Below are 20,867 nucleotides of genomic sequence, written 5' to 3'. Positions count from 1 at the left end.
GAGGGACTGTCTTTTGTTAAACATCCTGTACATTGTACTCGCATGTCATAACAGGAAAAGCATCGTAGTGGGCTTTAATAAATAAATAATGCCTCTCCTCGCTTTTCAGCCACTTTTAATTGTGACAAAGCGCTGTTCGTGTTAGGTATAATTGACCTCTCTCCGCCCCTTCAGTAGTGGCCATCGGTCGACAAGTGTTCGTGCGATGTTCGCCACACCGCGTGTTTGTTATGTTGGCATAACTGCAGTGAAACCGGTGTTTGTTCACAGTTCTTGTCGTTCAATCTAACATCTCATCCAATGGCTGGGAAATTTTAAATGTAGAAAAATATTTTTTTTTTTTGATAATTTTGAGATCGCCTTTTTGACTGTGTGTTGATACTAGACAAAAAAAAAATTAACTTGAATTCCGCATAATGGTTTGTATGACGACTATAATCCCGATATAAGACGTCACAGATATGTAAGAATTATATTTATTTACATTGCTGATGAAAACAGAAATAGCTGAAATATTTTTTTTTGTAATGTGAGTAGTTTTTTTATATGCGTTATCAATAAAGATCGTTGCTAAGTTACTTAGACGCGTGTCTTCAGGAAATAAAAAATAATTTCTTCTGATTGAAATTTGGTCACCTGTCAAGTGACGTAGTTTTCACATGAGAATGTTCGCGATTGACAAGAAACAAGACTAACGCCTTTGTATCACAGTTAGTTTGTCGTTTTGTGTCTATTCCAGATGCGGGCAATGCAGATATAATCTCGTTACCAGGCTTCGCTCGGAGCGGCTAAACAAAACAGATGACAGACCGCAGCTCCCCGCTGAGCTTCGAATCCATCTCACTTTGTAGCAGGCTTTGGGGATAACGCTCCGTTCTAATTAACAGCTGCGGTCATTTCCATGCCGTGAATTGTCTGCGTTCATTATTGAAGGGGATCCCCGCCGAAAACCTTTCCCTCCGGAGTTATTCAACTGTCTCTACTTTGCCTTCGCCATTTTCTGAATGCGAGGTATTGTAGTTTACCAGCTGACTCATCGATCGATGGTATAATTAATACCGTTACTCATCCACTCACTTAATTCCATAGTAGCTGAATATGTAAGTCAGTCAACGAGATAATTAATTGAGTCGCTAATTCCATAGCACGATCTTTGCATCTTTGCGGTAGTACAGTCACAACAAATTGAGATATGAAGTTATCACGGCGACGAGTATGAAATTGTGACTGTATTCTGAGATGCTGCGCTGTGTTCACTACAGAACTTCGCACCCCACCCCCTCTCATACACGTGTCCGGCCAATCGTCTCTGCCTTGTCCTGTCTGCTCCTATACCTGCCCCATTTTTTCTGCGCTCGTATTATTTATCGCCCTGATGATGGAGGCAGTAAGCACCTCTGAAATGTCGGTCACGCTACACCAGGGTCCAGGCGAAACCTAGCAAGTAAGAGGGCATAAACTTCTCCCTCACCCGGTAGCACCCATTCGGCTTCATCTCCCTCCGCTCATTAATGGTGACGTTATCACAGGCAGAAGGGAGCTCGATTACAGCTCCACCTGCAGGCAGTAATCGCAGACAGATAATGTTTTATGCTGTACCGACGATGTGTTCAGTCTGATATCTGTACACGCGCTGAGTTGCACGTGCTTCGTGCTGTTGTCGCCAGAGGCATCTATCGCCGAGCTACTGTTCAACAAATGAAAATGATATTCGGCTGAGTTTCGAATAAAACAATGTCTGGAGGTCTTCATCGGTATTGCGCGCTCTCTCAAGCAAAAGTTAAAATGAGTTACTTTCATTTCACTACGATCGATAGATTAAAACTCTTGATCTCCTCATTGGCGTCTGATGTTCGAAGTAGACACATTCGCAATTTTGGGCTGGGCTTGAAACTTTGTCTCTCGTGCTAAGGGGAGAACACGTATGAAGGGTTTTCACGAACGGGGTGTTTGTGTCTTTACCTAATATTATTAGGATGCATGAGCTGAACGAGACATTTAGCACGCATGGAGACTATAGGGAAATTATACAAGATTTTAATTTGCAAATAAAATAATATCATACTTAGGACAACTAGATGTAGGTAGAGGGATGATATTAAAATGGATTTTAATTAAAATGATGCGAATTTTTTTTATTGTTTTGTTGTGAAGGTGTTAATGAACGTCAGAATCTATTTTTATTGTAGGAATTGTTTCACGGAGGAAGATACTTTGTTGCACGATGCTTTTGTGTAGTGTTAAACCTGGTATGTGGTAACATAGTTCTCTGAATTATCCTTACTGTAAACATTTGCTTGGACAAGTAGCGGCCACCTGCTGGACTGTTTAATGACGATTTCTTTTCGACTCTCTTGTTCAATAAGCCACTTCGTTCTTATGGAACTACTCCATAGTGCTTCTTCATACGCCCAACCTTACAATTTCTCGCTCACAGCGCCGTGCCTTTGAGGCAATTCCTCTTACAGGCGAGAGAAGCGGGTGTCAGCACTTCATTTCTTTAGGAGTACTTCCATAAGATCACCCGCTGTCTCCTTGATACCTTATATTGTAATTATTATGTAAAATGCTCTGTGTTAAAACCCCGGTAGCCGTAGGTAATTTTCTTTTCGCCATCACTGTGTCCAGACCGGTTGTGACCCAGGCAGCCAGCCTGTAGGCCCATGCGTATGGACGGATAAACCCAGTCTTTAAATACTTTGACTGTCCCATTCTGCTTTCTTGGTGTGGTGATTAGATACAGGGACTTCAAGATAATAGGATGTGATCTGAAGTCCTGACAGTGTCGTTGAATAAATCACAAATATATGTGAGGATAATATTAAAATGGTTGACGACCAATACTCCCCCGTGCTGGCACTGCATCCGGCAAGCCACTGTAGCCATTGTACTAGGGATTCTTGAAGACTTCTCCTGTGCAAACAAGAAAGCCGATCATGGCCTCTGATTTTTTTAAAATGTCAGTCAATGTTTTGATGAGCATTCTAAGGGCAATGCACTGTATACAGGGACGACCGTTTGGAGACTGTGGTATCCTGCATTGTCCCTAGGATTTTATACCACTCACCAAATACTGTGAAGTATTGAAATAAAGAAATCCGTTTTGTATGCTATTAGCGTTCTTTAAATAAGCCATTAAACCCGGGCACAAAATTTTCCATGGCCATTCTTTAGTCGAATTGAAAGAAACGAATTTCACAGGGCACTGAGCTCTGTTTCTGTGACAATAAATAATGAGGCTTTGAAAAATTTTTAAAGTGCAGCAATTAGCTAAAATATGACGGTCATAGATTTCGGTGTTGATTGTTTCAGCGGAGTCCCAGTTACCACAGAACTTTTGTCTTAATGGTCTCGTTCGTAGGTCTCCGTTTGTGACCATTGTCCGCTCTCTTTCATACCTCGCGTTCCACGGTTCTGTGATTCCATGGCGAATGGCGAATGAAAACACTTGAACTTTGAGAGGCGTGACGTGGTAATAATAATAGTAATAAGTGAGAGCAAGGGACGGGAAAAAAGTTTCTGATATGTTAGCAAATTATTTCCCAGCATTCACCGCTCCTTCTCCGTTTTTTTTGGCGATAGTAGCATACCCTGGTGATAGTAGTGGTGTTTTCCCTGGAGATTCTATGACCACAATCACATTCTCAAATTCTGACACCAATTCGTGTTTGATCCGACCACGTAATCATCGTTCTTCACCTAGTCTCATCACTCGATACGCGATCAACGATTTGTGTGTCAATACCCGTTGTGTACTTGTTAGAAGTGCAAAGAATCCGATTTTCAGCAGTGCGCCTGCAGAACAGTGTTTCGAGCATACGCACGACAAGGGAGGCGGAGAAATTGCTGCCTCTGTCAGGCGTATCACCTTTTTGTTTGGCGAGCTTCAAAGTGCAATCGGCCTCGGACGGGAAATGTAAGTGGCGAGGGCCGAGGAATACATTTTGTGAATTTAAGTGACAAGAGGAAAACGATAATGACTCCATTAAAGCGTGGCTGTTTAGAAATAACGCAGGATCGAGGTGAATTGAGAGAGAAGGCGATTGAGATTTGGGGGTTATTATGTCCGGATGTAGGCTTTGGGAGGTTGGTGGTTAAACAACAGATTAATGGTCGATATTATTGAATAACGGGTCATTGATATATTAATTAATGCAATTAATAAGCAAACTGTGTGTCGTAGAATCTTGAATTTAACACGTTTGTCTTATAATTGCTCTTATTTATTCAGAACAACATCAAAAGCTTTCACTGTATCGTAACTTCATTGAGGCGTATTGGGGCGTGAAGGTAACGATTTAAACCTCATACAGACGATAGAGATAGAGACGATACTCGCATGTGTCCCCGAGGACGCATCAGGTTCAGCAGTTTTACGACGACAAGTAGCTAAGCAAGGGAGGTCATCGGCGAAGACATCTTATCAAAAACTTACGTGTATTAACTACCACGTTTTAAGTTAAGCAGATTCCTCCCTAAAGTGTGGAATTAAATCAATTGGGAAGATAATCTCACGATACTGAAGTCGCCAGCCTGGAGTCTAGTCTCATTTATATCAGTGGTAAGGGCACGTAGTTTGAACACGGGGGAATATATTGTGCGGATGAGTGAATTGAACTGGCTCAGGATCGCGGGTTTGCAGTTTCGGAGCGTCCGCTTCACGGTCAACAGTGGTTTTTTTTGCCTACTTAGCCCCCTCTTGCGGGCATCCGTTGGTTCGTGATTCGACCAATTCGCAGTTGTTGTTTCGTGCTGCTGTTTACATTTCCAGCACGCCAGGGGGAGGTTTTCTTTTTGGGTAAGCCTGTGTCCGTGCCAGGTTGTCTTAAGGGTAGGAAGGGAGGCCGGCCACCGGGTGATAGAAAATTCACTTCATCATCATTAGGATTATTTCGAAAGACGGCTTGAATGCGTTCAGACTAGGTTATAATTAGCTCCTGTTTGCAGTCTATGAAACTGATTTGTGGAAAATAGCCGCACACTGATTCCAGGAAACTGTAACTTGTGATCAGACTACAGGGTCTTCGCCCTATCCGCTTCAAAATTTTATCGTTCCGTGTTTTATATATAGGCCTTCAGGACGGTGAGTAGGGCCTGTAACGCGTATTGGGGAGGGGGGCGGCGGCGAAGATCCGTTTCTTTATCGTGTTACTGACGTCACGAGCGTAGACGTGTTTCTGAACGGTTTTCAGCGTCAATACTTGGAGTTTTATTTCTAAGAGAAGAAATATTTTAGTTTATAATTTTTTCTCACACCCGGTGACCGCGCCCCCTGCAGAGTATGTTAATATTACAACATTGCATTACCACCGACCGAAATAAACTTGCGCGGTGTTATTCCTAATTGCATTTCAATGAATAAATAAATTCCTTTCACTAGTTTAAACACGTGACAGACTCACTTTGGACTTCCGATCAGGGCCGACGCCATGTTCTGGGTTGCCTTTGGCGTTGGTTTAGCTTGCGTTCACGCGCCACGACACGGGGCACTGCAAGTTACGTAGTCACGTGATTTTGAGATTACGCGTTTCCCAACAGGGCACGTGACATTCTCCTAAGTGACGCTCACGTGGTGATGCGATTCTCAGCGACATGACTCACGTGAGCAGGGGGTGGTTTTTGTGTAGCGTAGACAGACTTCATGAGTGAAGTGAATACACTGTCAGTTGCGTACTGACTCGATCATGTCTGATATCTTCAGGATGCGATGGGAGTTCAATTGGGAGTTCACTGTAACATGAAAAGGAAAACACGAATAAGATCCAATCGCTTGAGATCTTATGAAAATACACACGGTCCTCGTTGGGGGGAAATAACATTTAGCATCGAATATAATTCCCAGATCGTACGTTTTATATGAGATCCACAGATTTTTCTGTCTCGTAATTTGTACTTTTCATTCTTTCTTAACGGAAGGTACCACATTTGATATAGCCGACCTTTGACCTCACGTCTTTAGTGCATTTAATTTCCGATGTAGTGATTACCAGATGCAGAATCTGCACACGAAATTTACGAACGCGAAGGCATTTCGTTTGATGAGGGTTTTACTTATGTTACAAACATTGTCTTCACTTCTAAGTACCGACGTAAACTATCTGCAGTTACTAAGTTGTGCAAATCCATCAAATTTCTTCCGTATCGTTTTTGTGTGTCTCTGCGAAGTGAAGTGTTTCAAATTTGGGAGGTGTTCGGGTTAGCAGCTGCTGGCAACTAATGTCGGTTATTATGAGAGCCACTCAAGTACCTTCGGCAGCAAAAAGAGCGCGCTCGTGCGGTTTCTCCAGCATTTCCTGCCAGGATAATGTACGACCACAACTCAAGAAACAGATGTCTTCCCCCCCGCTGAAGTGTTAGTGGAGGAGTGAGCTATGCGGTGGATTATCACAAACGCTTGTAAAAGTTCTGCTGTGACTTCAGCGTTGGAAAGTTTTATACAAAATTTGTTGTGGGGGGGGGGGGGGGGGGGGCTGGCGTTATTACTAGCATCTCTCGTGAACTTCTGAACTCATGCATGACCAGCTAACAGTTCAGCTGCCTTGGGGGTCCCCCCTAAATTTAACGATAAGATCTGGGAAAACTTTTGTAAAAGCTTTGTTGGAAACATTTGTCCATAATTCTGTTAGCCACTCTGTAGTGAATACAAAACTATAAAATTCTGGAAGACCGGTTTTTTTTCGTTTGTTTTACATAAACGAGAAACTCAAAATTCCTCGTTCTGAATTCTACAGTTCGCCCACCAAATAAGTAGCCGAAGTTCTGCTACTTGTTGCTCAAATATTTTTATGAGCTCCTCTAAATACAAAACGCCTTCTGATGTGCTTATATTTCAAGACACTTTCCACCGTCAGTGTATTTCCATGGCAACCCTTCTATTTATGTTGGGAAAAATCTGTGAATTCGATTTAATTGTTGACAGAATTTGTCACACTTCAGATACGGAAAGGTCATTCATTGGTTTTAAGCGAGATATCTCGTACGTAGCACGGAGAGGGTAGATTAATTCCGAGTGTAGGTAGATGTTGGGTCACACTAGAGTGGAAAGCCGTGTCAATGAGCGTAAGCCCCACTGATTTGTTGTTGTTGTGACGTCGTGCTGTCTTTTGCTGCAAGGCTTATAGCAGGGCGGATCAGTGTAATTGAGTATCCTCCAGCCTCCCGCCCTAGAGATTCCCTCTCCAGTATATACAATTGCTAAACCGCTACCTACTGTATAGGCTGCCTCAAAATAAGTCGTCACCCAAGAAATAGGATAATTTACACTGCCCACAAGCACAGAATTAATTCTTGATTTAGTGACCAACTTTCGTGAGTCTGGATACGAGGTTATTTTATTTTATTATGGGGACAGTTAAGCGAAACTTAGCTTGTAACTGTGTCGTGAGATTAACACTGAAGTTTTTGTAGAAAACTGACCAAGTCTCTGCATGCCAGGATCACCAGCGAGGACGAGTAATGGGAGCCCAGCAAATCATTTACGCCGTGCCTTAGCCGTGGGAACTGTCTGTGAGCTGTGTCGACGCGTCGTGTGCCGCTCTTGCACGGACCAGCTCAGCGTGTCGGCTCATTGCCAATGCCTTTGCCTTCCCCGTTTGTAGAGTGGCCGGGAGTTTTCTGTGCGATCCTACACATCCGTTCCCATTCTTCTTCGCTACCAGTCCGCGTTTTAACACTGCCCTCTTCTGTTCCAACTTTGTTTCAGCAGTCGGACTGTGGAATGGATTACCCACCAGTCAAAAGTCTCGAATGAACGCCTAGACATTAGTTCCGTAGGAACGGGGGGGGGGGGGGGGGGTCTAAACCCTGGAGACAGTTTCTCGCCCACTTTCCTACAGCAGAGAATTGACAGTGTTACGAAGATGACTGTCTTGAATACTCATCGTTTTGATGATGGAGGCAGGAGGGACCTCCGAAACGGTAAACATTTACCAGGCCACATCCCAGAAGACAGCCATCTTCGGACTTAAAACCTCAAATCCTGACAGTATTACCATTGTAATCGGGGTGTCTGGATGATTTCATTGTGCATTGTGAATTTCTTATGTTTATCATAAAAGAGCATCCCACCTTTGTTCGACATGTTAACCCGTTTGAGTCCAGTGGCAATCACACATACCACTTACGTTAACGATGTGTAACCCTGCGGTTTGTCCACATGGCATATCTGTGGGTCTCGTATGATTTTCAAAGAGATTATTTCCTCAAACAGCTTTATAAAGTTGCTCTTATAACGCAAAGTCTTTTGTCATGTAAAATGTCAGATCAGATAAACCGTGTGATATGTCGAGTACGTAATCAGTGAGACTATTCAAGGCAGCCATGGTTACAGACTGTTTCATATCCAAAGCACAAGATAGACCCTCACAAACAAAGCACACTCTGTATATTGAACACACAAAGTCAAAACGGTATCATACATGAATTGTATTTTGTACTGTGTACCCGTGTTATTGTGTTTCAGACAGTAAAAAGCGCCAGTTATCCTCAGATATTTTTATTATCGTCAATCTGAAGTCGACTGGAGACCGAACTAACTTCGGAACACCCTGTACATGCACTATTTTTTTTTTTAGAATTCCTTCTACGAAGAGCGCCGTGGGATTCGAATGGCCTCTGGGTACAAGTGTTGCTGCTGCGATGTCTGCCTCAAAGGGGCAGCTGGCAGTCAGCTGTTTAATTTAAAACAATTTCTGTTTCAGACCGGCGCCATTGAGAAGACGCAGAGCTAACAAGCGACGATTTGCGCGAGGGACTTCGCATTCTGCCAAAGGTAGGGAGGAAGGTGATCAGTCAAAGGGCCCGACTTCTCGTAGAAGCGTTTGTTTATAGGCGTTCTTTGCGCGGAGAATACTGACAGCGTTATCTCAAGATTTTAATGACCGTGCCTTCCCTCGTCACATTGTGTGAACCGGCGAGCATTTTTATTCTGTAAACTAGTTTGAGTTGACTGTATTTTATTCAGTCGCTCCCAGGCTTCTTTTATGTATTAATATTTGACAGCGGCCCCCCTTTTTTCACCGTCCTACCTCCATTTTCGGGGTGACGAGTTCAGCATCTCAGAGGACAGACTCTCTTTTGAGCTGCATGTTATTGTCTGTAACGCTGTTGATCACAGATCGTAATTATCATGATCTGCCTTCAACAAAGCTACGCTGTTAACTTGTTGAAGCCGACGCTTGATGAAGAAAAAGAATTGCAAATTTAATCTTAACCGTAAAGAAGACAGCGCGTCTCCATGACAACGACCATCTGGTTAGTAATGTTTAAGGAAATATTCGCTGTCTATTCTGAGACTAATATGAAATGTATTCTGTGTTGATTGTTAAAGCAAGTGGTAGACGTGCTTACCACCGGGCTTTAAAGGCGCCCCTTCTGTCTCTCCCAGCAGCTCTTAACATGGTTTTCGAAGCCCTTTCATGTGGCAGTTTGTGATTTTGTTTTGGGATCTTGTGGTGTGCAATTTGACATACGTTTTAGGGAGTTATTTAATTAATATTGCCTATTAATTTACTGTTTGTGACAGAATTAACAGACCTCTATATGCATTACATACGATACTTGTCAGAGAACGCGCTGCTGTATTGGCGTGGGGGTTCCCTCTGTTTTGTCAGTCTGTCTGTCTGTCTGCAGTGTTGTTGCTACGAAACCATCAAAATACCCCCCTCCCCCTCCCCAGGAGGCCTCAGGCCGAGCGGTAGTCATGAAATTTCTTAACCATCATCACTCAGCTTAGATGATTGTTACGTCAAACAGAAGAAGGGCAGTAACAGTTGCTGATTTACTGTCTCTGGCATTATTTTCGAAAATAAGTTTAATTTTACAAGTGTATCTAACAGTATTATATATTTTAATTAATCTACAGGGTGATCCAAAAGTGACGGCGCATTTTGAAGTAATCACGTACATGATTTTTTTCTTATGATTTTGCTTTTAATTTGATTACTCTTCGTGCGTACTCGGAAACGCACACACAAATGCTCTAAATGAAGGCACTGTCACGACATTTACTTGACTTACTGAGAAGAATCACCAGATCTTCAGCTAAGATCGCCGGAGACGGGTGTTCAAACCCGCGATCCTCTGAATGCAAAATGGATGTACCAACTGGCCGGTGTGCCGCGACCTTCTGTGGTATTGAAACTTGTGTGGTGTAATCCATCGGGACCCTAGACCGTCGCAAGTGAGCCCAGGGTGTTTTTGGGACTCACACCTTGCGATTTGCCGAAAGAATTTTCCAGCCCTTGTCCCTTCCGTGAACAGTAGCTTCGTTGTTCTTTGTCTAGAGGAAATTGCTGAAGGAACTGTGAGACCAATTAGCAGAAAATGTTCGTAATTTTGAACTGCATTACGGTCGTACGGTGGAAATTAACTCAGGGCGTTTCTTCCCAAACAGCAGTAATCATACTTTGTTTCTACCTGGAGTTCTCCCCTAAGGATATCTTGGAAAAGTCCTCAGCTGTTCCAACAGGGTGTCTAATAAGAGCAATATAATCTTTGTCGATTCTGGGTTTCTGGGCTCTGACGCCATGTATCCGAAAACGTCGGTAATCCCGTAAGAGTCCACATCTTCACCGCTGTTAGTGCCTCTAATTTCAGACAGTGCATTATGAATTAGGGTTACACGTGACGATTCCTTCCGAATCTCTGAACCAAAATACGTTGTCTGTACCGTAAATCATTTTTAGCAGACCTGCGCAGAAACACCTCGCAGTAGAGGGAACTGGTACACGTCAGAGCGAAGCGTGTATAATCTGAATGAAGTTTTGCAAGGAGGAATGTTAATGCAAAGTGTTTTTAGATGCTCCGAGTATCACGGTCCGTGCGAAACAGTGTAGTATGGAATGAAATGAATTCTGATGAAATTTGGTAGTTATGTAGCTAAAGTATGTACCAAATCGAGTTCTGATTCGAATTAAGCAGGTCGAATTACTGCTTTCGTCAAGTCGTAAAGATGATGACGTCGTGTCATGATTAATGAAAAATTATTTCAACCTGGAACTACGTGCCAGGCACCCAGGCACCTTTTAAGACTGCCCCCCCCCCCCACTCCCTTCGTGACAGAAATGCTAGTCCTGCAGGGTCACTTATCTTTCTCTACGCGTTAACACATTTTTTGAACACACAGTACTGTTCATTCCGCATCGTCGATGTTAGTTCGCATTGTTCCCACCAGACAGCAGGTATGCATTGCAATTAAGCGCAGAGTTCCTGGTCGCCCCACGGAGATGAACACATTAAGAAATTAAACTGTGAAATTAATCCAATTGGATTCTGAAATTATCTAATTCAGAATGGAATAAAGAGCGGCTCGTGGGGCGTTTTGGGGTTGTGCCTGGCCGCTCAGGGTGACAGAACCGCGCTCTCAGTCGTTCAGATGTTAGCCGAAGGCAGGACTGAGGGGCTGGGAGGGCCGGTGTTCGATTCTGCCCCCAGCACCGCGTATCAGTTCTGTGACTTGTCGACACTCGTATCGTGAGATGGGAACCGAGGGCTGTTTCCCCGCTGGCAGAACGGCCAGAGCTTGAAGCTACTCACCTCTTCCCATTTTGAGAAACTGTACTTTGTCTCTAGTACACTGGAAATTCTGGTTTGTCTCAACGCACGTGCGCCTTGCTCCTACCAGTCGAGCAGGTCGTCTCAGCGGTAACTTCCATCCCGTTGGTTCCAAGTTAGAACCACGTCTGAAATTTATCGTGGTTTTCTTCGGTAAAGCTCCACGTATTGTTAACTGGGCAAGTGAATGGACAGTTTCATCCTCCAGCCATCTTTACCCCCCCCCCCCTGTTATCCTTTGGTCGGGAACTGGATAGGAACAGATGACGATTGTGTGTGCGATAGTCAAATATTTGCGGCCTCTCCTCCCGAAGAAGGATCCAGTCGAAACATGCCCCTTTCAGATGCGAACAAGAATTTAAAAGTTGGCAGGGACTGGTAAGTCCTTCACATTCTCAGAAGTCTGTGGAGTGAAAATGTTAGCCTTTCTTTTTGCCTTGTTCTCCCTATGCTTCTTATTCTGTCCCTTTCTCTCCTCCATTCTTGTATTCTTCTGCACCCATTTCGTCTCTCTTAATCCACGTTTTTTTTTGTATGGATTATTTTCTTTCAATTCTAAAGGCGTCTGACGACGGTTGTTTACACTTAAAATTATTTGTTGTCAGAACTTTTTCCATCGTCTGTTTTTTAAAATTCACGACGTTTCGGAGGCTGGTTCTGCCTCCGTATTCAGATGAGATGTACCTACTCTGTTGCACGATTTATATTGTCCAGTGACAGAGACTAGCTCTTTCTAAGGGAACCAACAGAGTAGGTACCTCTCACCTGAAGACGGAGGCAGAACCAGCCTCCGAAACGTCGTGAATTTTAAAAACAGACGATGGAAAAAGTCCTGACAACAAATAATTATTTTTTTTCCGTTTCTTATCGTACTGTATCTGAAAGAGTTTGTGCGACACCCGGTATCCAGTATGTTAATGTGTATTTATAGCGTTAGGATATACGAGCCTGAATTTGAAACGCAGGCAAAGTGAAGGACCGCTTTGAAAGCTCGGATAATGAGGACATCTTTCCTCTCTTGTGTGGAGCCACACACACACACGCGCGAATTTTGAGATAAATTTACCGCCGATTTACCTCTCCTGTTTGTATGAAAATGTTTCAGAGGGAATGGAGCCATCTTCAGCCGAAACTAATGTTCTAACCTGCCGCGTGTGGCGTAGCGTTTAATGTACCGCACACACACAGTTCTGTTGCCATGGAAACGTATTTCGTGAGAGACGTCACGGGTGAACTGGTTTTCGAAGCGCCGACACGTAGTTTTTGCTCGTCTTGTGTTGTGTAACAAAAAAAGGCGCTTATGGTATCGCCATATCCCGACCCCTTTCTAAGTCCTGATAACTTTTGAACCAATGAACGGATTGCGAGAGACAAAAGCCAACAGTACTCGAATTTGTGGAATTGCCTTTCAAAGGCGCGTGTACCCCAGTATTTTTTTTAAAGTGCAATATTTCGTTTCTCCTTCGTGTGCTAACCGAAGGGTGCAACCCTGTGGCGATGGCTTTCACTTGTTTTAAGGGACCGAAGCTGGCTTTGTTTCTCTCAAGGCCCTTGTTCAGGTCCATTTGTCACCCCCCTGTAGTCAGTATCGATCTTCGCCTGAATGACACACAGGGTGTTTGCCAAGGGTGCCATCGGGTGTTAAGAAATGTAGTCCTCTAGAGAAAGAAATGCTCATTGAAACAAGTTTTTATCGTAATTTAGATTTGAGGGGAGAAAGTGGTTCAGCCCAGTCGGCAGTGGTGATTGAATTAAATTCTATCGCGTACGAAGACGTGTTTTTCTTCCGCCCTGGAAGGAGGCCGGATACATCTGGTTCATAGTATGGTAACATTTTGGTCAAAGGACTTGAATCAAAGAAATTTATGGAATACTATTTGGAGACAGCAAGTTTCCGAAACGTCGAATTTTTAAAAAAAAATCGTACTACGATCGAAAATGTAGAGAACTTAATCGTGCTTACGACATCACAATCTACAGAAACATTCTAATTTTATCCATATTTAAACCTCTTTTTTTTTTAGAGTTTTCAATTCATAATCTTGCAGTAATCAACGAGTGGACGTAATTTATATTTTGATTAAACGAACTTCATAAATGTAAGACTTGAGGTTCTCACAGCGGTGAGTATGAAGATTTCTGTCTTCTGGGTTGTTGCGCTGTGTAGTCTGGTCGATGTTAACCAACGTTTCAGAGGTCATACTGCCTCCGTCATCAGAGTATGAAGATTTCCGTCTTCTGGGTTGTTGCGCTGTGTAGTCTGGTCGATGTTAACCAACGTTTCAGAGGTCATACTGCCTCCGTCATCAGGGCGGTGAGTATGAAGATTTCTGTCTTCTGGGTTATTGCGCTGTGTAGTCTGGTCGATGTTAACCAACGTTTCAGAGGTCATACTGCCTCCGTCATCAGGGCGGTGAGTATGAAGATTTCTGTCTTCCGGGTTGTTGCGCTGTGTAGTCTGGTCGATGTTTACCAACGTGTCAGAGGTCATACTGCCTCCGTCATCAGGGCGATGAATATTCATCGACCAGACTACACAGTGCAACAACCCAGAAGACGGATATCTTCGAACTTCATAAAATTTGTCACCAATAGCAAGCCAGTGTGACTCGTGCGAATTGCATTGTGATGACGTGGAACAAGTCTCATTGGGGGCTCGTTTTCTCTCTTTGACTTTCATGACCGAACTATTTTCTGTGTTTGCAACAAAAGTCTGAATGAACCACTCGACGAATGCCTCGCGCCGTTCGAGGGCGCAAGTCACAAACAACCCTGTGACCCCCAGGAGTCCTCATCATTCATGCACACCGAAGCAAATGAACTATTGCACTCGCAGAAATTTGGCGGCGTTACCGACGAGACGCTCAGTGCAACAGCGACACATGCACGTCGATAATACGTGGTTTCTACTCGCCGTGGCCAACCTTAGTATCTTGACACTCATTGCTTTCTTTTGCGTGTCCCGATATTTATTATTCTCTCGTGTTTTCCTTCTCATTCTGTCTTCCTTCGTTAATTTCCCTGTGTCTTGCTTTCACGGTCTGTGTGCAAAGCGTCGCCAACACCCCCTTCATGAAACAGATGACTGTCAGCCGCGCGCAGTTAACGCACTGATCCCTTAATTGAATTGTTGAAGCACTGCTCAGCGGTCAGGCCCATTGCCAACTGAGTCCCGTCACTGCAGCAGTGGCACAAGGGACAGTTGTTGATGTTTTAAGAAGTTCTGTCAGCTGCAGGTCTTTCGTAGCTTCGATTACCGGAGGAGTGTGTAAGGCCCGGACACCCGGAAACACCGAGTGGAATTCAAGCCTGGGTGACTACGTCTGTGTATCGTGAAAAATGAGGGGAGTCATGGCCGAGGACTGAAGTAGTCCTCTCGTTTCTGTTTGTCGACTGACGTGGAACAGAAGATGCGAAATGGCTGTGTGGGTGTGGAAGACTTTGTTAACGCCACGCCGACGAGTTTGAACTTGGGGATGTAGGAAGAAATTTTAGGGCGGACAACAGTTTAATGCCCCCCGGTTTTCGTTCCTTCGCCAGTCACTCAGATAATGATCCGTCGCTTTGCTTCTGTAGTGACTTGACTTCTCCATTATGCAGGTCAGTCGCGGTCACTTGTCTGTTATGTGATTGTAATAAGCAGGCTGAGCACTTAGAACGACGTGGGTGGACACTGTTTCTCTCGCGGAGGAAATGTCTGACAAGCACAATTATTGACTGGTACACTGGGCCTTCATTTGTTGACTCATGGCTATAGATTTGGTCAACCCTCACAGTAGAGGAGGCAAGACTCAAATAGCACAGAGGCGCTAACACTAGAGTTGCATGAAAATGTTTTGAAATAATTACATATTTTTTTTCAATTGAAAGGCGTATTCATGGTAACTGTCACGGTGGGGAACATCAGAGCCTTCTGGGGCTGTAAATGTGTACTCTGGAAGCAATTACGTCACGGTCTGCAGAATTTTTTTTTTTAATTGTGGTGGATCGGGTAATTTATATACAGCGACATGCGATAGGATTCATTTGACACGCGCAGATGCGTTTTGCTTAAAAGTGACAGCTAGTGCTGTCGGCTGCCTAGTCGTGAAACACGCGAATTTCCGTTTGGATCGCTTTTGCTCGAACGCCTGAATCTTGTGGAGACCCGTACAATGTCTGGCGCATGAACCGCAAATATTGAATCTTTCTCTAAATGTAAATGTAGTTAAATAATAATAAGAGATTTAATTAGAAGCGCTCCCTAGCCGATGTGCGGCCCCCCTGCAGTCGATGGAGGTCTTCGGATATCAGCTGCACAATTTGAGGGCAAATATTAATAATGCTATATAGCTGAGATCAGGTATGAAGGAGAGATATACTGTGGAGAACTAGGCGTAGATGGGAGGATAATATTAAAATGGTTACTAAAGAATGAGGGAAGTGTATTGGGTTTATTTGGCTCAGCAGGGTCAAATAGAATGCATTTGTGATTCCAGAGGAAGGTAGGAATTTTTTGACGTAAATACGTCTATAAGGAAGGGTCATTCGGCAAAAATGTGTTACGAAAAAGTGTAACTTCATTGTTATGTTACCTAGGAAACCTCATCTGTTTACTCGGCATTGTTGTTACCTATAAAACTTTACATTACATTACATTCAGCTACCACAGACCCATCTTAAGCATAACTAATTCAAGTTGAATAAGCAATGTCTTAATCAAACTTATCTCAATTGTAAAGCACGTATAAAGGAAATATTTAGAATAAAGCCAATATATAAACTTCCTTTCCGTATAGACGTATTTACGTCAAATTCTCCGGAACCGTGGTTCCACTGACAACTTTTTTTATAAGCTGATTGGCTGTCTGTTAGTTAGCGTTATGAAGTTGATGATAATAGTACAATGCCTCCTTGTAACGACGGTATTTTGCGGCGTTGCCAGATGCAGCCTAATATCGTCTGTAGTTGGATATGACGTGACGGCTCCCAGGACCTCTTCCCCAAAGCTTTGTCTATTAAGAGACATCATTTTTTATTCAGCAGAATTCAGAAACTTTTGAAAACTCATTAAGTCACTCAGATCTGTCCTCGCAGTGGCCTGAATTATAGCTCGTACTAATTAATTTTATTCAAAACACCGAGTTTTTAGCCCCAATGTGGCGTCTTCAGACGTCGAGAACTTGCAAAATAGAAGCTGAGGTGATGGTTTGTACAAAAAAGTCGCGTATGTCTGTCTGTACCAGCTGAAAACGATGAAACAGATATAGGTTCACAGTTCTTAAAATTATCTTGGTGACGACATATAATTATTTGTCCAGCAGTACAAATGGAGGTCATGCATATTTCTGAGATGAAATTGGTATCAAGGATCGGATAATTCAGGTTAGTCTAAATCATTTGTATACGCCCCTCGTATTATTAAAATGAATCTTAGAAAAGTAGTGTAATGTCTTGAAGTACCTGGCTAAGAATAGGGTCCATTGGTGGGCTCTGGTGAAAACAGCGAAGCTGTGGTTTCATAAGGGGCGATTTTTTGACTTCTGAGCTACTGCAAGCTTACCAAAGAGTCCGTTCAAGAAGAAGGATTTGGGTTTGATTCCAGCCCTTCTTGATGTTCATATGTGCGCGTATGTAACCCCGTTGTGTTCGCTGTCTCCTGTCTGCGTGTCTCTCGAATGTTTGTCTGTTTCATCCTGTATCCGGTATAATTCAGCTGCTTTCAAAACATTTTCGACAGGGGCTTTGATAACACCATTAATCTATAATAAAACTTTTGTCAGCTGAAGTGCGATTTGATGAGTGGTTTTGTGAAACAAATTCCCGTCTCTTTCCAACTCCCACCCCCTCCAACACTGCTATTTGACTCTCTAAAATCCATTATCGATGTGCGGGGTTTATCAGGATACATGCACTCATAAAGGGCTGCCCAAAATACTGCCAAAAAAATCGAGTACGTTAATCTGAAAGACTGAAAAGAACATAGTAAAACGTATTTATAGCTGGTGGGATTCTGCCCCAAGATTCAAACCCAGGATACAAGGCATGGAAAAGTCTCCATGGCCTGCAGTTGGTTAGGTCTTAATTTTTTTTCTCAAAACGCGTGTTTAGTGACGCGTCGTATGTGGAAGTCGCAAAGCACCTGGAAGGTCCTGCGACCGGATAACTCGACAAGATTTTTCGCTCATTTAAAATTAGCTGAGCTGATACCCATATTTAAAGTTACATCTACACTTTTCATATGCAACATTCCCAATGTAAGTGTCACATTTGCATCCCATTGCTACGAGGATCATTCTAAAATCCACGATTAAACCGTCATGTAGACGACCACAAAATGGAACACATCCACTTCTTTATAACCTATTTTTATTACAAGGATGTTGCCAACAGTGGAAGATGAAAATTCCCTCTGTTTTTCTTCTTCATAATTTTCCGGTCCATATTGATTTCATACCTCGAATCTCACACTCAATGAAGGTGAACCTGTGAATCCATACCAACATTGGTGTTGGAGTAAAGACTTTGTAGGACGCGTTGGTAGACCATTTTAGGACACACAGAAATTATTAAAAGGCTCGTCAATACAGCGGGTAACTGAGCCAAGAAGCCAGCTTTGTACCACTGTAATTTTAATCCATTGATAGTCAGTGTTGCCAATACAGACAGCGCACATTCTCGACGTCTCTGACCCGCGCAAAATCACCAAACCAACTTTACACAAAACATTCTCAAGACGCCGAGCCCGGGAACCGACGCCGTAAATCGTGAAAGATAAATTGAGATGAAGTTATACATCCAGGAGCAGTTTATAATTTAGCTGTCTGTTTCCGTGGAGCTCCGTCTTGCGGTATGAAATGAGGACAGTCATTGCCAGCGGCAAGGCGCGTGCATTATGCAGCCCGCTGAAAGGTCCCCGTTTCCTGGCAACTGTCTGTGGCTCTGGAACAGAAGAGCGCTGTCTCGCGGAGTACGAGAAAAGAGAGGACAGGTATTAGAAACACTGAAAGAAACAGATATTTGATATGCAAGGGGAGAATGAGGAGAGTATAGAGATCACCTTTTCTTCAGGAATAAAAAAAAAACATGGCCACCCCCTGTCGCCGAACTTCACAAGTAAAAAAAATGATACGATTTCTGTAATGAAGATGTGAAATATCGTCCTGTGTTATACAAACCCTCTCCAGGTGGCAGCACTGTTTCGAGTGTTATGAACTGAGCCAAAGACGAGAAGGGTCTATGTGGAAGGGTCTGCGGTTCGCATCCTGTTCAGGGCAAGCCGACGTACGCGAAATGGAGGGAATGACGTAATATCTGCGGAACGCGAGTGCCATTTACGTGAATCGGGAGTTCGTCTTCAGACGCTCCGAGCTGTGAGTGGTCTTAACACGTGTTTTGCTGCAAAGACTCCCGGACGAAGCGAGCAGTATTCATTTCTGAATAATCTACTTGCGATCCGGGTTCGTCACATTTTATCCCGTGACGTAGTAATTACTCGCATGCTGGTACTGTAATACCCAGGCTGAAATATACTGTTCTTAACGCTGAAGTGGTCTGGACATAAGTCACAGATAAATCGTCCTAGCCTTTACCCACACAGATTTATCTGGTAAATTCAAATGAATCCACCTTTCTCCTCTCTATCTGTCTCATGTCTCCTTAACTTTTGTCTTGGTCGTATTTCGGATTTATCACAGGGAAGAGGCTGGATAAATTAATTTAAACACGAGAAATTTTGTGTTGCCGAGTGAATTTTTGATAGAACTATCTCTTATTATGTTATTGCTCGAGCGAGGTCTGTCTAGCGGGAAGATTATTGTTCTTGAGATAGAAGTTATAAAAGTTTTTGACGGAATTTAAGAGCTGTAGTAAAATGAGCTGAGAGAACTCACTGTGGGCTGCTTTACGTTTTGGACACATCCATTGCTACAGAGGTAACCGCACTGTATAGCACTAGAAATTAATGCTCGTAATACTTTATCAAATATTTACTGTACCCCCATTGAAAAAACATTTATAAATATTGATGTTTATTATTTCTAGTGTTCTGTCTGACGACAGGTCCATATGAACAGGATCCTTCCATCCTTTTCTCGGACTGGGACCTGTTCATATACGTTCTTGGCAGATGATCCAGAAGTGGTTTGCCATTGCCTTCTTCTGTGTGTGAATGGAGTAATTGTTGGTATGCCACGGAGGAAAACTCCGTGTTGCCTAGACCACGGCTTTGCCCAACACAAGTTATAAATTCGGGCACCGCCGGGAATCGAATCCAAGACCCCATGATTACAAGGTCAGCGTTCTAACCGCTAGACCACCGTCGCACGGTATTGATGTATCGGTATTAATTGCCAAAATTTTGTGTCGCAGAGACCGTTTGCTCTTACGTTATCGTGGATCTAAGACGTTTTTATGAAAGAAAGAAAATAAGTTTTACTTCAGCTTCTAATAGACCTCAGATAAATTTATGATTTATTGAAGGCAATCCAAATCAGATGCTTCAAACATATTTTATTATGGAATTTCTGTATCAGATTTCTGTCTGTCAAGAAAGCCTTTCAGTCTTCGCCGTTTGCACATAATTGTGTTCAAACAACGTATATTTACTTGACACCCTGTAATTCTCGTCGCTGTATCATGCCTCGTATTCGGGCCCAATTACTTCAGACGTCGATACCAGAATCTTTTTACTGTACGTTGTATGCGAGCTTGTTAATACTACGACTGCCCTCTTGAGTGATCCACCAGAACGAAACTTGCATTCGACAGCCTCCGGTAACCATGGATACATTCGCTTTGTTTTAACCGTTGGCTTAATACGATATCGCATATGCAATAATTGCTGCCAACCGATACTAATTAATAGTTCGATATTTTTGCTGGCAGAAACTAATTTCCCTCAGTAAAACGTTGGTAATTCAATTCCGAGCTTCAATGGGACTGACGAGAAGAGTAACTGGATTTGTATGATAGAACCGTCTACCGCCATCAGTGCAAAAGTGGGCTGGGCAACGTCGATTTTTTTATCGGCGGATGAAGACGACTGTCATGTGAGTATTTCGGCTTTTAGTTTGGTAGAATTTTTTCGACGTTTCGGAGGCGTTGACTTTCTCCATCAGTCATAAATTGTCCTGATGATAGAGACAACACGGTAATGATCCTTCGAATTCAATAAGAACCAAGGATTTAACGAATAGCTGAGCAACTGTAAGCTTATCAAGAAGTTCGCTACAACATGGTCGTAGTAAGTCGGCGTGGTGACTCGTGACCCCGACTGCACGATTGGGGTTCGAAGCCCGACGGCGGCAATGGATTTCTCCCTCTTGTCTCTGTTT

At 43.2% G+C, this 20,867-nt stretch overlaps 1 protein-coding gene across 6 annotated transcripts in view; it reads left to right on the top strand.

Moving 5' to 3' along the window:
• Pgant9 (polypeptide N-acetylgalactosaminyltransferase 9) overlaps nt 1-20,867 on the top strand; it is a 170,525-nt gene that overhangs the window by 79,863 nt on the left and 69,795 nt on the right. For all 6 annotated transcript variants that reach the window (XM_022069421.2, XM_087356337.1, XM_087356335.1 and 3 more), the window contains one exon: nt 8,700-8,770. The gene's annotated coding sequence lies outside the window, so the exon portion shown is untranslated. The remainder of the gene's footprint in view (nt 1-8,699; nt 8,771-20,867) is intronic.

The sequence above is a fragment of the Zootermopsis nevadensis genome, unplaced genomic scaffold (genome assembly GCF_977971745.1).
Source record: "Zootermopsis nevadensis isolate Lab colony 2312 unplaced genomic scaffold, Znev_1.0 Znev_ptg000027l, whole genome shotgun sequence".
NCBI lineage: Eukaryota > Metazoa > Arthropoda > Insecta > Blattodea > Termopsidae > Zootermopsis > Zootermopsis nevadensis.
This window is presented reverse-complemented; position numbering and strand designations above follow the sequence as displayed.